This window comes from Egretta garzetta, unplaced genomic scaffold (assembly GCF_000687185.1).
Source record: "Egretta garzetta isolate BGI_Z169 unplaced genomic scaffold, ASM68718v1 scaffold257, whole genome shotgun sequence".
Taxonomy (NCBI): Eukaryota; Metazoa; Chordata; class Aves; order Pelecaniformes; family Ardeidae; genus Egretta; species Egretta garzetta.
The window spans coordinates 472372-486744 of NW_009260344.1; the positions used below are offsets into that span (position 1 = coordinate 472372).

General features: G+C 36.9%; 1 protein-coding gene across 1 annotated transcript in view; it reads left to right on the forward strand.

Annotated features, from left to right (window-relative positions):
- The first annotated feature begins 4726 nt into the window (after positions 1–4726).
- STK24 (serine/threonine kinase 24) overlaps positions 4727–14373 on the forward strand; it is a 32900-nt gene continuing 23253 nt past the window's right edge. Inside the window, exon 1 of the mRNA XM_035898116.1 lies at positions 4727–4811. The gene's annotated coding sequence lies outside the window, so the exon portion shown is untranslated. The remainder of the gene's footprint in view (positions 4812–14373) is intronic.

Consider the following 14373-nt stretch of genomic DNA (forward strand, 5'->3'; position numbering starts at 1 on the left):
AGCAGAGCAGAGATTTTCCTGCTTAACGCTGGGGCTGTAGAATTCACTGCAAGAGGGGCTGCTACCTCAGCACAGGGAGAAGTGAAATGTGTCAGTATGATGCTCTGTCATTTGTGTTGTGTGCCCAGCCACACAGCAGCAGCTCATGCCCTTTCAGATTTGACTTTTGCAAACCACAGTTCCTGCACTTTGGGGGTTAGGTACACTTAAATGAAAAAAAAAAAAAGCTCTAACTATCTCTCATTTTGCCTGCCACAATTGCAGCCACATTGTCATTACTGCATTTTGTGAGGGGTGAGGCGTTGGAGTGCCTCCTCTGTTCTCTTGACCAAAGCCAGATGGGATTGTCTTGTCCTGCAGGAATTCCTGCAGCTGAAATGAGAGGGGGGGCTGGAACTGCAAATTGTCTCTTGTGCCAGCATTGGGAATACAATGAAGCACAAGTTCCTGTGAGGCAGTCCCTATTCTGGTATGCTTACTTTTCTTCTGAAGCCCTTGGGGAACTCCCTCTGCTCTCACCAGGCAGCAGTAGCCTCCAGAGGAGTTGAAGGGGTGCTGCCTTCATTTGCCCACAGTAAATGTGAAACTGACATCTGGCTGGACAGCCCTGCAAGAGCTAGCAAGAGAATTTCTGTAATGGTTCTGCTAGGCTTTCAGACCTAGTCAGTCTGCTGATTTAAAGAACAAGTTGAAAGCTTTCATTGATACAGCCCCTGACGACCAAAGGCAAAAGGGTGTGAAAGAACCTGTGAACTCTGTCTCTAGTGCAGGTGGTTTTGCTGTGAGGCCCTGTTGTCATATTTAAAATAGTTTGGTCCCTTCTTATTTCAGAGCTGGTTTTCTCACAACTCTGGACCTTTGGTGCCCATAGTCTGTACTACTTTTGTCTTTCTCTGTAGTCATTTGCTATGCTCTTAAAGAGAAGAAGAGTCCATTGTTTGTATAGTCTTCATTCAAAGATTTTTTTTTTTTAATTGTAACTTCAGAAACCTTATATTCTACTACTTTCCTTTAGGAGTCCAAGGGATTATTATCACTTCCTGGAATCTGCATCATACTGCTGTATTTTTCTGAATCTGTGGAAAATTCTACCCTAGTAGTAATCAGTTCCACACTGTTAGTCTTTTATAGCTAAATAATTCTTATTGTACAAGTGTATCATGGTCGGGAAGCATCTCAAAGAAAACTAAGAGTTCATAATAACTATATTTTATATTACCCAACGTTTAAGTACTTAACTGTGTCATGTTATTCTGATCTTGCTTTAAATCAAAATTTAAAAACCTCAGTGTAAAATACCATTTCTTGGAAGTACTATGTTTGTGTCATGCTTGTTTTGATGGCCTTAACAGCTGCCTCTGTACTGCTCTGATTGCTGGCTTCTGTACAGTATGAAATATTCCGTGCATAATTTCACATCTTGGTACCTGCCTTGAGGCAGATCTAACAGCAAGCTGCTGATGATGGAGACAGCAGCAGTATCTTGTTCCCCGCCCTGCTGTCATGTTCCTGCCATTTTATTTGTATTGGATCTGTTGACTGCATAATGACTTGGTTCACCTGGGAAACAAGTTTCCTCAATGCCCTCTCCTGCCCCTTCCAAAAATAACCTGGCTCTTGAAAAGAGCAAACCCCAAACCCTTAGAAATTAGCCAGTTCAGACCTGTGGCTTCAAAATTGCTGTATCTGGTGCAAAAAAAAAAAATTGTGATGGAGTCAGGTGGCCCTGAAACTGAGAGGTGGGGGAAGAGAGAAGGACCACAGCTTACTTCTAGATTAGCTTTAACATGAAGCCTTGTATTTAGTTTGGCCATACAGAGCAGGATGACATAGCATTGCTTTCTAACAGTATGTAATATTGTTTATGTCAAATGTCCTTCTGTATCTTGTGTGTTAACTGCTACACTTGTTGCTGTGGGCCTGTGAGATATCTGAAAAGGGAGCATTAGTATGGCGTCTAGGTGCAAGCTTTTTTCTGCTGCTGCTGAAAGGGGAAGTCCAACTCTGCCTTGCAACTGGCCACTTCCTCACCCTAGCAGCAGGGACTGTTTAAACTTCCAGTGAAGTGGTTCAGCTCACCGAGTAGGCAGGGGACTAATTGCCTTTTCTTCCTTTTTTTAAGCATGGGTGGGGATTGTACGCTGATGGTTCAGATTGGTCTAAAGTTTTATGGAAACACATTGCCAAATCATGAAACTTCTTCAATCAGGCACCAGTAATGCTGAAAAAAGCGTGTGTGTGTGTGTGTGTATGTATTTCTGCCCAGGTTTAGGCAGAGTAGTTCCATGGGCTGGTTCCCCATCTTGTTGCCCAAGTAGGCTTCTGGCACAAGGCTTTCCAGCTAGAATGTGACTGCCAGTCTTGATCCGATGTTCTCATCAACCTCTAAAACACTTGCCATTTCAGTTGAAAACTTTCTTGACATAAGTCTGTCATAATCTTCTGCTCTCACGGAGTTACTATGTTTGTGTCGCATCTTAGGGTGAACATTAGGTGGTTTGTATTGCTCAGTTAACTTTCTTTTACTTCGGTGTACTTCAGCATTTGTACAGTTCTTTGGGTCAAATGAATTCTTTTAGGTCTTCGTATGGTCTGTATGAAGATATTTGTATAAAAGCAGAAAGTCACATTCCCTTCATAAAAGGGAATATTATCCTATAGGCATGTTAGCTTATTAAAATGGTTGAATGTAGAACATTCAGAAATTGTTATTTGGAAAAAGTTGGTTAGACTCAAAATATTGAACTTCAAAAGGGAAGTTCCATGGTGAATGAGTTTATTGACTGTATTAGTTCTGAAATACTGCAGTTCTTGTATTCAGGAGCCAGTGTTTTTGGCCAAATTCTTAAGGTTCTTTCCATCTAGTTTTTTCATTATACTACTAAATTTGTAAGCTGTTACATAACAGTTGGGATAAAAATAATCATTTGGAGGTACTGAAGCTTTCTCCCTCCCTGCTTTCTTCAGCAGTTCCTTGAAACAGCAGTTTGTGAGAAGGAAACAAAAACAGAAGTAAGGAAGGTGGAATGGAATTGATGGGTGTGAATAGAAGGTGCTTTTACCAGTAATTAGAGGTCAGGGGAAGAGTCATAAAGAGAAAAAGTGGAAAATAGTAAGGGGTTTGCAGAAAAATTATGTGTTTTGCAGGGATCTGGACAAATGAATTCTGTAAACTAATCTGATTTACTTTTGCTTTCAATGTCCCATTTTGGGACTTTGTACAGTTTTTTAATAACCATTTGATGCATCTCAGTAAAATTTAGTTCCATATGGAGCTTTGATTATGGGTTACATTTTTGTGTTTCTTGCCTTCTTGGTGACAATCCGTTAGAGGTGAATAGACAAAATATTGGGATTGTCATAGAACTGCGTAAATCACTCATTGATCTTTATATGCTTCTTTAAATGGATTTCCTGGGAAAAGATCTGCCACAGAATGCAGTTGGATTTTTCTTCCCCATAAGGTAATGACTCAACAGGCGTGGTTATGAAGTAGTTATTTGCCTGGTGGACAGGGAAGGGGGAGATGACTGTTGTCAGCCTCACTAGGTAATAAAAAACTTAACAGTTCAAAGGGTAATGGTTGTAAGGGACAGGATTCTTCCTCTCACACTGCTGTTATTTGAAGCAAGAAAAGGGAAAATGGCTGTAGGCAGGTGGGAAGAGGAAGAGTATGGACTCGAGTATACTTAGTGTTCCAAAGAAGTGGTTGCCCAATCCTTTAGGAAATGAAACTTGTACAGATCTTCAGTTGTTGTATAAGTTTCTTGTGTTTACTAGCTAGGAACTGGTTTTGCAGCCAATACAAGAAATATGTGTCTATTGGCTTCTACTGTAATATACTTTGGTAGAAGAGTTGTAAACCAAGATTGCCCATTAGTTTGAAGCTCTGGGAAATCATGTGCTTAATACAACATGCCTAGGCTTGTGACAGCTGGGCTATAAAGCTTCATTTCTATGGGGGAAGAGCATGTGCTCACAAAATGTGTCAAAGAGGCTGTGAATATGGACAGTGTTAGAGATGACTCACACTAAGGAAAACATGGAGCTCATGGCTCTAGCATGTTGGCATGCAAACACAAAAATCTGCTAAATGTTCTGCAGAAAGAATCTTTTACCAGTACCGTGACAGAACTTTCATTGTTTTTTTTTTTTCCTAGCAAGTGGCTCTGCAAGCCCTCTAACAACTAGCTTATGGCAAAAAGAATGCATTTAAGGATTAATTGTATACTGCTGTGGCAATTGCAAGAAGTAATTGTTGAAGAGTGACTGCTGTATTAGATTGTAGAATACATTGACTAGTATGTATGCCTAGAAATGAAAATGTGATGCTTTTTCTTGAGATCTGAAGAGGGCAGGAATTTCAGAGTGTTGGAAAAGGATTCCAAAGGCAAATAGCTTTTTTATACATATATACACGCATAAAATACTGTATAATGAGGTGGTTTTGCTTAGTCTGAAAAATCGTGTTGCCTGTGTTTTTCATGGAGTTCATAGCATCCAAACTGGAATGAACAACTCTTCTCTTTCCTTAGTCTCTGTTCTGCATTGGCTACCCAGCAGATGCATTTATTTTTTTTCTTTGTGGTTGAACATGTTAGATGGCTGACAAACCTTGATTAAAGGACATAAATGCGCCACATGCAAAACCACAATGATTTCTTTGATTGCAGGGACCTTTTGGCCAGCTTGCAGTAAGGACTTGTGTTTAGAAGAGAACCTTTGGGCTCATCTGTATCTCCCTCCCCTCAAAGGGATGGCAGCCCGAGGACAGCTAGCATTCATCCTGACGCCAAGAGACTTCAAAGGAGGTAAGCGCCTCAGAAATGCTCCCCAGACAAAGTACTTCTCATCAGTCCTACACCCTAGCATGGTAATATTCTTTAGTACAGTATTACCATCTCCTAAAGGTTTCTGTTCATGGGCCCTTCATGAAATTTTTTTGAGAACTCCGTGAGGCCTCATCAGCTGATGTCAGTACCCTTGAGATCCATGGAAATGCCCATTGCTGTCAGTAATCCTTGTCCATTTGATTAAGAATATGCCCCCAGTGTAAGGAGAAAAGACATTTTATACTGCCTGGGTTTGTGCTCAGACATATGCTCCCTTCCTTCCCTTATTTTGTTCTTCATACTTTGGATGAGGTTCAGACTTGAGCTTTTCTCAATTCATATTCCTTAAGGATAAAGTCGGGGAAAAAAAAAAAAAAACCCAACAAACCCTGCTTACTCTACCAGTTTTAAAAGGCTTTTTCTTAAATGGATCACTGAATGATTCTTTAATATCCAGATCATTTCTACCTAATTCTTTGTGTGTTTAAATTTCTAGTGAGCATTATCCCAGAAAAGGTTTGTAGAAACAAATTATTGCATTTCATTCTCCAGAAGGGAAATATGTCCTTAGGACTTTTTTTCTTGTTAGAGGTGCCACCTAGATGCAACACAGCTGTTTGTCTTCCAAATGTCTGGGGAATAATTATTAAGTAGAAAGATTAATTTAAAATACACAGAAGTTTACCTTGACATCAGAAATTTAAACTCAAAAATCCCATTTTAGCTTATTTATTTATTTTCATTTTTTTATAAAAGCAGAATTTTCAGGGGTGATTTTCATGCCTTCCCCACCCACCTTCAGGTCACTTGTACAAATACTCAGCTATAGATTTTGCCTTTCTTGTTCTTATTCCAGTAAACATTATATGAAACCCACCAAGAATGTGACTGGAATCATAAGGAAGAATTTCCTCATTTTTTTGTTGGGCGGGTTTTTTTTGTATTTTTTTTATGGCAATATTTTGAATGTAGTAGACCATTAGTAAATATGAACTATATATTTGCTGAACAGATATTTTTTTTTTTTCCCCCCCTCTCTAAGGGTGTGGATTTCGAGAGCATAGTTGTCTCTCAGATCATTTAAGCTATATCTGTTACTGAGTCCTGTATGACTGCAGGTACCCTGTTTAACACTTTTGCCTTGTTTTTTTCCATTTGTGATGAGAGTATATTATTTAGCTATTAGTTTGACTTCTTTAAACCTAAGTAAGACCTTTCTGACTATGTAGAGTGCTTTTAATAACTGCCATCTGGCTAGCCTTCTTATTGGGCTCTACCATGTAAATATGAAGTACTGTAGATTGTAACTTAAGTATGTTGAGGTAGTAATGAAGTGCATTGTCCTATAAAATAATATCCCACCTAATTCTACACTTACGTAGCTTTGGAAGTGATTTACCTATGGATATTGTGAACAACTTGCAGATCCTCCAGACTTAAAATGTTTACAGGTCCTGACTGTTGATAGATTAAATTAGCTTGGGTTTGCTTGACTGTGTTCAAATGTTTGGTGGTTGTTGATTTTATGGGCTTGGGGTTTTTTTTGTTTGTTTGTTCTTGTGTGTGTTTGTTTTTTCTAAATGCTGAGATTTCTTTTACAGTAGTCAGCTTCCCTGGTTTCATTGGAAAATTTTCTTTTGTAATCTTCTACACTTCATAAGTTGTATGTTGTTGAACTGTAGGAATTTGGATTTTTTTTTTTTATATATAGTCTTTCCGCAATGTGTTATTCCTATACCTCTTCTTCTGGTATTCAAAGAGGCAAGCCAAGTATTCAAATTCAAAGAAGGAAACTTTCAGAAAACTGCAAATCTTTTTCTGGGAATTATTCTAACACTTCTTTTTTATCTCTACAAGGTACTACTGAATGTGCCAAAATGAGCAGTAGCATGCTGCAGCTTGTGTCAATCTTACCAGGTTCATTCTATTCCTGTAAGACAAGCTAAATCACAAATACAGTTTATTTTTATTAATGGGTTGCCCTCCTCTATGAGCAGATGAGAGGGAAACAAAGGCACCTTTTATTTTCTTCATTTGAGTGGCCTTTTAGTGTCAGTGAAAGTGGAGGTAGTTGTGTTTGGTTTTGTTTTGTTGGATAAATTTGGTCTTATGTCTACTTCTCTAGGAATTCAGCAAGGAAGAGTAGAAACAGGGCTGAGAATTGCTTGAGTTTTTTCTAGTCTAAAAAAAAAATCTGTTGATGGACACACATTCTGATAAATGGGAGATTAACTATAGGTGGGAAATGTTATATTATTTGGAGGCTCTGGAATTTGTGAAATACATTTAAAGAATGTATTTAAAATGTATTTCTTTAAATGTATTTCATGAACTCCAGAGCCTCCAAATAATATAACATAAAAGAATTTCTTTCAAAGGCAAATCTAGTCACTGCTTCATTCTTTTTTCCTGGAGGGAACTGATATTTAAAGCATTATTCTTTCTCTTTGGAGCCTTTCAAATTGATTGTAAGATTTAATCATTCATTTAAGAAGCAAAATCAATTTAACTGTTCTCTTTAGTATACCAGATGATCTACTTTGGCATGGCTAGATTTTTGCTCTTACTTTCTTCATTAGTAGATTATATTCATTTGTATTTCATAACATCTGCTTTTGCTCCTCTTGTACTCCAAAACCCCAGAGCAGGATATTAATTTCCAAGGTTAAAGATGGCTAATTCACTGCAGCTGTTGGTGTTTCAGTTATTTTTCAGCTTTCTAAGAACACTGGACAGTACTTGAAGAGTCTGCTCTAAAACATGGACCGGTAGTTGTGACAGGATGAGGAAGGGGGAAGAGGGAGGATGATTTATCCAGAGGATATCTTTGGTGGCTAAGTGTCCTTAGACTTGTTCTCTCATAAAATAGTTTCTCTTGTTCTTCAAAGCCAACAGTTGTCTTTCCATGCCATCTGACTTTCAGGTGCTCTGAAACAGGTGTCTTTAGGAAATACTACATTTCATTTTTATTTAATTAAATCTGTAATGACATAAACAAATAGCTTTCCCCTTTGTAAAATAATACACCAATCTATACAAACTTTTGTTGTAGTAGTAGGTGGAAAGAGATGGAGGAACACAAGCAGATGTTCAAGTGAAGGATTAACTGCTGATAGAACTCAATATGCTTCCTAGGAAGTGTTGCAATGATGGTGGCATTCTTTATGCCTTGTAATAAGGCTGGAGAACTTTTTGTTCATCAGATATGGAAGAAAAATAGTACTTACTGAGATTGCCTTTAAGAACAAACTATACTATCTTAGAAAGGTGGTGTGAATTGGCACTGAAAGATTTTTTTTTTTTTCCCTGACTTTTTCTTTTGTGAAGACAGTTCCAAAAGCTTGTAAAAACACTGTAGCCTTTCTTGATAGCTGTTAAACAGTCATAGGACCCTAGATATGGAGTGGTGGAATCAGTTTGTCCATTTGCAATGGAAAGGGCTTGATTATTTACTACTTGCACTAACAGAATTGGGTACCCATGGTATTCAAATTTTGGAGAAACTGCAGTGTAAATAACTTTCTTTTGTGATCAGTAATTCTACCCTTTGTCACATCCTTTCTGTCTGTCAAAAGAGTTACAGGGCATTGAGCAATCCAACTGGCATCTGGATAGGCTGTTTGAAGTTCAAGGGTGCATTGCTCTGTCCAAGGATTGTGTAAGGGAAAGAATGGAACAAAAGCAAATAGTGGTATGCTATTCACTCTGCACTGTTAACATATGGCAGCACTGGATCTAGTTCTGATTAGATTTAAATTTAACCAGTAATAATATAGGTAATATTTATAACCAGTCAAGAAATGACAAGAATTGAGGCCATGAGGTAGAGCTGTATGTATGCCTTGCCAAAACCATGTATTTGGTGAGTAACAGTAATAGCCACCTTGTACTGTTAAAGAACTCACTTTTGGCAAATGGTATCTGTTCTAATATTAATCTTTGAGTCTAGAAATTGAACAGTCAACTAACAACTGGAAGGCTTGCAAATCCTGATGAGTTCCAAAGATCTAATGGCAATACATCAATGCACAGGTGCCTATGAGTCTCTAAAGCGTAAAATAACAATTTTCTTGTGAATGTATTCTTTTTTATGAAAGCATAAGGTCCAGGGAGAGGGCATCTAAAATATTTTGGAGGTCTTGATACATGTTTTTGGATTTGAGACATTTAGTGTTGTTGTGGAAAGGTTTGATCTTGTCTAAGAGGAGCAGGAACCACAAATCTATAAATGTCATTTCCTGTCACTGCCTCAATGCATCCTTTATGGCATCGTACAACACTTAGTTTTTCTTGATCAATCTGTATCTTATTTCTGCATATAGGCTCACAGATGTCCATGTGAATTAATAAATAATGAGAACTCAAATGCCAGGGTGTGCATATTCTTCATGATGTATAACAAGACAGCAACTACTGTTGTGACTTGGTGTTGAAAGGAGATGGTGAATGAATAAAATGGTGCCTGAAGCTGAACTTGATAATTGTGAGGAAAGGAAAGCATTTTGAAGAGTTCAGATGTATAAGCAATCATATTCCTTAAGGCGTATTTCTCTTTGGTTAATAATTTCTTCCTCTTTTTGTGAAGGGTGTTGGAGTGATAAATGTTTGCAGGTTCATTTTAAACAGGTGGTTTTGTGCTTCTGTCTTCAGTGGGTTGCACAGCTGCTTTTGGGGCCGGACCTTCTTTGTTGGAGGGGTGGTGAGAGAGCATCTTTGGCATTATGTGATTCTGCCACCTGGTGGCCTTGTCGAATAGCATGGGCTTCAGTTGCATGGTTAAAAGCATAAGGGTGAAGAAATCCTGAAATGTCCTTCCAAAACAGGGAATCAGTGGGCAAGGTTGCTTAAAGTAAATACAGAAGACAAGTTCCATGATCTCTGCATCATGTTTTTGAAGTCAGGCATCTAAGAATCAGTGTGGAAGTGTTTGAGAAGCTTCTAGTTCCTACAGCTATCAAACTTCCCTGGGTGTTTTTATATATGAAGTTAACAGAAGGGAAAGCTCCACAAGAAGCGGTAACAACCTGTAGAAAGAATGCAACTTAGAGAGATTATCCTGTTGCATACATTGTGTATCTCAAGGTTCTTTTAATCTGGTTTCTTATGCTGGAGAATCAGTATGAATATTAATACTAAATTTATACCAGTGTTGAAATATAAGTCTCTTTTTCTGGCCTGTATTACTTTGGCATATATACCAGTTAAACTGAAACTTTTATTAAACAAAATCACACATCACACTGTGCAATGCATATCAGTTTTGGAACTAGTTTGTTCTTTTCAGATTAGTTGAGGTTCTGTCCAAGGTATTCTGCTTCTGTTTTTCAATACTGTACGATTTTCTACTAATCCAGTGATCGTAATACTTTTAGTATATTGATAAGTATATAGGTAACTTAAGCTAGTTCTTATTTTGATTAGCAAATCTGTTGTTATTTCAGTCAAGTATATAATTTCTAGCTTGTGATTGTTGACATAAGTTAAGGTGCTTGTAAATACAGATTCTAAGTAGACTGTGGAGATGGCTTGTCTCCAGAATGAAATGAGCCTTTTATATATATCTATAAATACTGTCTATTCTGCTGCTAATTGTGTACCATAAATTTAAGGTAGGAAATACCTTTTCTCACAATAAATTTAAGGTGGGAAATTCTCTTTCTCTCAGTAGGTGGGGGGATTTTATTTCACTTAGAAACAAACATGCACTCACTGTTGTACTACTGTTTTCAAATTGCATTAGTTGATGTCCTTTAAGACTTTTAGTTAAATTTTAAATTACTGTACAGGTCACTTGGTGCTCTTACTTCTAAGTCCTTCTAGTCCTTCTCTTTTATGGCTGTGTTATGTTTTCCTCTGCCACCTTTCCTTCCCCTCCAGCAAGATGTTTTAGAAACATTTTCATCAATACATACTGTGGCTTGATCACTTTAGGTCAATCTCTCCTGTATAATATCACAGTGCTAAGAAATGTGTGAGTATGTTCTTCATGTTAAAAAAAATAAAAAAACCCAAACCCTCAAACAAACCCCAAAGAAAAGCCTGCAAACCAAAAATCCCAAAGCATCTCTAAAGATAGGCCTCTCCACGTTTATTCAGATGTTTTATTAACTTTGTAAGGACTTATAAACAAACGTTTTAATCTTGATTACTTATTTCTGTATGTCTTCTATACTCCTCTGACTTCAGTTAAAATATACTTCTGAGACTCTAAAGGAGTGTTTTGGTGGATGGTGGGTTTTTTGGTGTATAGTGCTTGATTTTTACATATTGGGAGAAGTACTTTACCTGCTGTAACTGCACTTACAAATACGTTCATGGTATAACAGTGACTTAATGGTGAATGCTTCATTAGAGGTAAAGCTGCTGTTACTAGGTTTTTGTGTGGTTCCAGAGTTAAAATCATAAGTCAGACCTCAAGAAAAGCAAACTAGTTTGGAAACTCTGCCTTTCTGTAACACAGCTTCTTTTAGATTCCAAAGCTGTTCCTTTCCTAAGTTTCATGGCATCAGAGGAAAACCTCTTGTTCTTACTGTGTAAAAGGAAATGTTCCATGTGCCCTCATTAATGTGCTCATCTATGTTTATAGAGAAATAATAATCCTAAATCTGGATTGATGACTCACCGTGGCTACACTGTATTTGGAAGAAAATGCAGTGTTGTGACTGATGCTTAAAAGAAGAAAACTGGTCTTATTTCAGATCTTAAAATGGAGCACTGAATGTTGCTAGTCTCAGTGTATAAGCATAGTATCTTCTTGAAAATGTAAGCGATTATGTGTAATATGTAATTACTAATCTAGGCTATGGAAGAAAATTTAGTGCTTTTGGTGTTCTGTTTGAGGAAAAGTGGGGAATATATGCAGAAGAATATGAGAAATACAAGCAAAAAAAAAATTTGGGTAGCTTTAAAAAGGAAAGTGACAGTAGGTGTTAGGGAATGTGAAGCATGCCAAAGATACATGAAGGAGGAGGCGCGTTGCTCTGGTGATGCCAAAGTGAATTGATAGTAGTGCTCTACTTGCCTTGTGCTGTTGTTGCAAGGCATAAAGTAAGTATATTTAGGTTACTGGCCCTAAGGTAGAATATGTGTTAAGCAATTCATTAAAACTGTCTCACCAAAAGCTTTTATTTGCATTTTCTTCTTAAGCAATGTATGAAGATTTTAAATAAAAAAGCTAAGAAGAATCTCCAGCAAGAATTAGTTAAAGGTGATAATAAGATTCACTACAATAGTAATCACATCTCTTCAGATACTTCATATGAATGATGAAAACTTAAAAAAACCCCAAAACATCCACGAAGTTGAGTAATATTTTTGTGGCAGGGGGGAGAGGGAACCATAGGGAATTAAAAAGCACTTTGAATCTAGGGCTACAAAGATGCCATAATTGTATTGGATTGCTATTGCTTAGCTTCACACTGGGATAAAGATAGTTATGTGTGTGTTTCCTAACTGCATTTCCATACTTAACTTGTTTTAAAATATAGTATTGCTGAGTTTACTGGATCTGTGGCTTTTATATTGTAAATTCAGACATGTGGCCCCAAGCAGTAGATCATGAAAGTTTCCGGAGCAAACTGGGAAAAGAACTGAAAAGGACAAATGATTTAAAAAGACTGAATTGTTCAATTTGTAGTTGTGTAATTGTGTTACATCATTGTGTAACTATGTAATTAAAATTATATTCTTAATTTTTTTTTTTAGTTACTTTCTGCTACCTGTAATTTCTAATTTTCAGCTGGAGAATTTAGTAGCTAGTTCTATGGAGAATTTATTTTTTGGGAAATTGTATTTTATTTCAAGTGGTTAGCTCTTTAAATCCATGAAGTAGTTGAGATGATAGAAAAGGAAGATGCATCTTTATTGACTTCTTGGTGAGGTTTTTTGGTTCGTGGTTTTTTTTTTTTGATCTGTTTTTGAGAGGATCAAGGGATTTGTTTGTCCTAACTTGTTTCCCACCCAGGTGTTTCCACTGAAATAAAGAGTAGTGATACAGTTGATATGTTTGTGTTTAAATTACTATTAAAATGAAATGTAAATTTTGCAGGCACACAAAATTTGAATATTCAGGGAATTTCATGCAGCTTTAAAGAACATGTTATTGGGCTGAAGCAAAGTATATATATAAAATTTTGATTGAGTTTAGGAAGATTTCTGAAAATGATATGACTTACTACCAGACACTTCTCAGAAGTATATTTGGTCTGGAACTGTTGGGACCTGGAGCTTTGAAAGGACAGGCAAAATCTGAGAAACTCTTAGCAGCAGAACAGATATTTCAGTACTACAAGGGACTCTTAAGATGAGCTATAATTCTTTGGAGTATCTGTGATATCTGCAGAAGGTGTTATCAAAATGCTATTTGTAGATACTAAGATAGATTATATTTTAAAATTACTTTTTGTCCCTAAAAGTTTTGTTCTGGCTCTTTTAAAATATTTTTAACAAGACTGTCTTTGTCAGATAATATTAGTTGATTCCTGAAGAAAGGTATCTAAATTTAGCTGGATCTGTGTCTTAAAGCTAGTGGATGATGAAGCAACTCTAATCCAGGGTCTTACCTAAAAATAGTACAGTTTGTGGAACTGCAGGCAGGTGGGAAGGGCTCTGTGCATTTACCTACAGGAAGTGCATTCTGAAACCAGAGAGGGGACAGATGCAGATGGAACTAAAGCTGGTACTGCAAGTAAAAGGTGGGCTAACTGCTTCTCTAGTGTATTTGGGAATAAGATGCTGCAAACAGTGGAAAGAAATGATTGGGTCCAGTCCCTTTCTTAGTATAGGGTATTGTATATCTTGTGTGAAAACTTATATGTATCAAGCTTTCCCTTGAGAATATAGTAGCTTGATTTTTTTTTTTTTGTTAGCTTTTAATTTACTATCTAAACCTAGCAAATCACTATAGTAATCTTAAATAATCTTTATTACTAACTTTTGTTACTATCTTTCTTGAACACAGTTGTTCAAAATTTTATACCATATGTCAGATGCATAAACTTTAGTGGAGAAAACTTACTGGTATTCTTCCTTAGGTCAGAGACAGCTGACTGTTCAAGAAAATGAAACAACATAGGGATGCGAAGAATACATTTTAAATTAAATTCAACCTAGGCAGGAGTCAGGCTTATTAAAGAAAGTATTTTGGAATATCTGTAAAAGTAAAGATAATCAACAAAATCAAGACATTTTTTTTTCTAAGGAAAGGAAATATATTTTATGTAATGTAATTGTTATTTGGTATTCTGTCTATAATCAGAGTTTTAAAATATAAGTTTATCCTCCTCCATTTTCATTGAGTGGCCACTATCTGTCTCTTTCTTGTCTCAGAAGATACTTTTGCAAAATGTACTAAGGAGTGTGATAAGAACAAATGAGTGGGTGGCTTTTGGGAGTTAATATGCTGGTGAACTCAGAGGCTCAGAATATTTGTCCAGGCAAGAGGTTTCCTTCTGCTACATGACTCTTTGGTAGGGATTAAAATAGAATAGAATATACTGTTTCATTTGGAAGGGACCTACCAATTCAGTGCTCATCCGAAGTT